The sequence below is a fragment of the Cyphomyrmex costatus genome, unplaced genomic scaffold (genome assembly GCF_001594065.2).
Source record: "Cyphomyrmex costatus isolate MS0001 unplaced genomic scaffold, Ccosl1.0 scaffold398, whole genome shotgun sequence".
Taxonomy (NCBI): domain Eukaryota; kingdom Metazoa; phylum Arthropoda; class Insecta; order Hymenoptera; family Formicidae; genus Cyphomyrmex; species Cyphomyrmex costatus.
This window is the reverse complement of record NW_017278185.1, coordinates 23,181-26,178: the sequence shown is the minus strand read 5'-3', so window position 1 is coordinate 26,178 and position 2,998 is coordinate 23,181.

Here is a 2,998-nt window from a genome sequence, read left to right as displayed (position 1 = left end):
TGTACATTTCAACGTAAAGTGTTTCATCTGAAGAGGACCAGATTTGGTGGTCGAAACTAGTAATGTAATTAACATCTGTTTTTTAATCGTTACATTTATGTAAATTTTATAAGTTCATTTTAGAATATATGTATTAATTGTTTGTTAATTTACTTTTCGTTTGACTCTTACAATGCCATTTCCATGTTTATAATGTTTTTAAAGAAAGAGTCCTTTATTTGTTTTATTTTTGTAGATATTTTAAAGATTGAAATCTCTATAATCTAATTATAGATTTCGAAAGTAGAGATTTCAACCTTTAAAATGCTTTTTTAATTTTTTTCTGCGATGATTTTTCACCGAGTTACGGTATTCTGAATATTGCCTAATTTTTAGCTTATTCGAAAGTGTTCTCTAGATTTTGTTAAGTAGTGTATTATAAAATATATTACGAAATGTCATTTTTCATTAATTCCTTTACAATTTCTATTCTAGTATTCATTTTCAAAAAATTTTTTTTTACAGTTTGTTTTTTGTGTTTATAAGCACATTGACTTCTAATTCTTGAATAATATACTTATTTTACACTTATAATATAAATAATATTCATAAAAAATAATATATTATTTAAGGTTGATATTATATCATTTAAGTCTGCTTGTCTTGCACTAATTGTACTGAAATTCTCTTTCTTATTTTTTTATCAAATATACATCAAACATTTACTCTTCTCCTTTTAAGTTTCATAAGTGCATCGTTTAGCCAAAAAAACAGACTTATTTATTTCAACAAAATGCATATTTAAAAACTTGTAATTTGTATTTTAGAGTTAAACTGCTATTTTTACAATCTTCATGTCCGGCAAAGAAAAACTGAGGCATTTGTTCAATACATTATGTAGAAGTGTGAAATAATTCCTGAAATAATAGAATGGAGTACTACTTTGACGCTGATGACTTCCGGTCTTTCAACACAATGAACCTGAAATATTATAATAATTTCCTTAAATTTAATTAGAACTTTGATGCACATTTAATTAGAACTTTGATAACATCTTAAATACTTGTATATGTATAGAACTTATTGTGAAAAATATTAGCTCGGCTGAGATTCAAACTTGGATCTGCGTGTTGGTCTTGATTAATATTCTTTACAATAACCAATGTATATAGAAGAGTACGCATTGAAAAATAGTATGCATGAACAATATTAATTGAGATTGTAAACAGAACTATTTATCTAAATAGATCGATTAAATATGAAGAAGTGCTTTATTTTCTAGATGAATTTGTTTAAAAATGCAATATATATTAGGACCTTGAATAAATTCTCGCTGTTTTTTTCGTGAAAAGTAATGCTTTATTTAAAAAAATAATTTTAAACGTTTAGAAACTGTTGTGTAATCAACTCCTAATGATTCTACAAGTTCAGCTAGCGTCTGACATGAATCTTCATGCAGTAATGCCTCCAATTCTGCTTTATCTTCAACATCAAAATCATTATTTTTGAAGCGTCTAAACCAATCTCTGCATGTTTCCGATAGAGCATGGTTTATACCGTAAGTCTCAACAAGAATTCTGTGTGCTTCAGCTGCAAATTTTCTTTGAATAAAGTAGTGCAATAAAATTCCCCGCAAATACTCTTTTGTTGGCACAAAACTCGACATGTTTAACACTATGAAACAAAAAGTTGTTTACACTTCGGCGAGATGACATACACTGAATTTCAAGCTTGCTTATCGTAGTTTCTTATCGATATGTCTTCAACTACATGCACGCAGTGCAAGTTCTGTTAACACCATATGTTGGAAAACAGCGAGAACTTATTCAAGGTCCTAATATGTATTAGTTAGAGATGAAAATGACCAAATTTTACGATCTATTAATTTATGTAAATATTTTCTTGATGCATGTAATATTTTAATTGAAATTAAAAATCTGTTTTATCGACATCGATTAAGTTCGGCTGTCTCTCCAGCATCACCTTAAAAGACATTACTTATGAATACTAATCATAAACTAGATACACGCGAGTGAGGCGCGCGCATCGGTCCTGAGCGCTACATAGATCAGAGCGCTTATTCGTTAACTTTACAAGCTCTCTTGCAAAAACTATTTGTCGGACGCAATTTTGCTAAAAGAAAATGTTGATTGATTTAGCATAAAATATCATGTCCTGCGCTCCGAATGCGCGAATTTTGTACACCCTGTATTTAGGTGCATGGTAACTAGAAAAACTTCAAATAAATTTTTTATTCAAATTTTGAAAGCAAAAGTGTGACAGGTACACAATAGTCTTAAACTTTATTATTTTTTATACCTCATAAACTTATAATAATTTTATTTGCTTGCTATTTTAGCGACTGTCTATACATTCGAGAACAGTTTCTACCTAGAGTAAAAACAAAAACATAATTAATACGAATACGAAGCCTATAACAGTCTAGCTGGATCTTAGTTGCTTATATATAATTTCGCGTGAATTTATATACTGATATATGTAGTCTTTCTAAACTGCGCGCCGAACAATTGTCGGTTTTAAAATGTAACTCTAATAGTATAGATAGTACCGCAGTACTATCTATACTATAATTGTTAAAACAATTTGAATCATGACAGTAAGCAACTAAGATCCAGCTAGACTGTATAGACTTCGTATTCGTATTAGTTACGTTGTTATACATTGACGGTCTTTAGAATTTAATATTAAAAAATTTAATTATATATATTAAACAAAAATATATTATATTATAATGTATGTATATGATTCGATTTCTATTATAATAGAATTATTTAGTAATTATATAATTTTTAATTTAATTATACATAAGTACGAAAATACAGTCTATTTATGCATAAAACTATAAGAAGCAACGAATTTTATCAAAATTACCAATAAATTATCGTTTTACCGTAATTTTACCATAAGTAATTGTAAAATAAAATTTGACAGTAATTTTGCTCTCTAATATTAGTCCATCTAACTTTGACCATGTTGATGCCGTTTTTCTTTATATGTT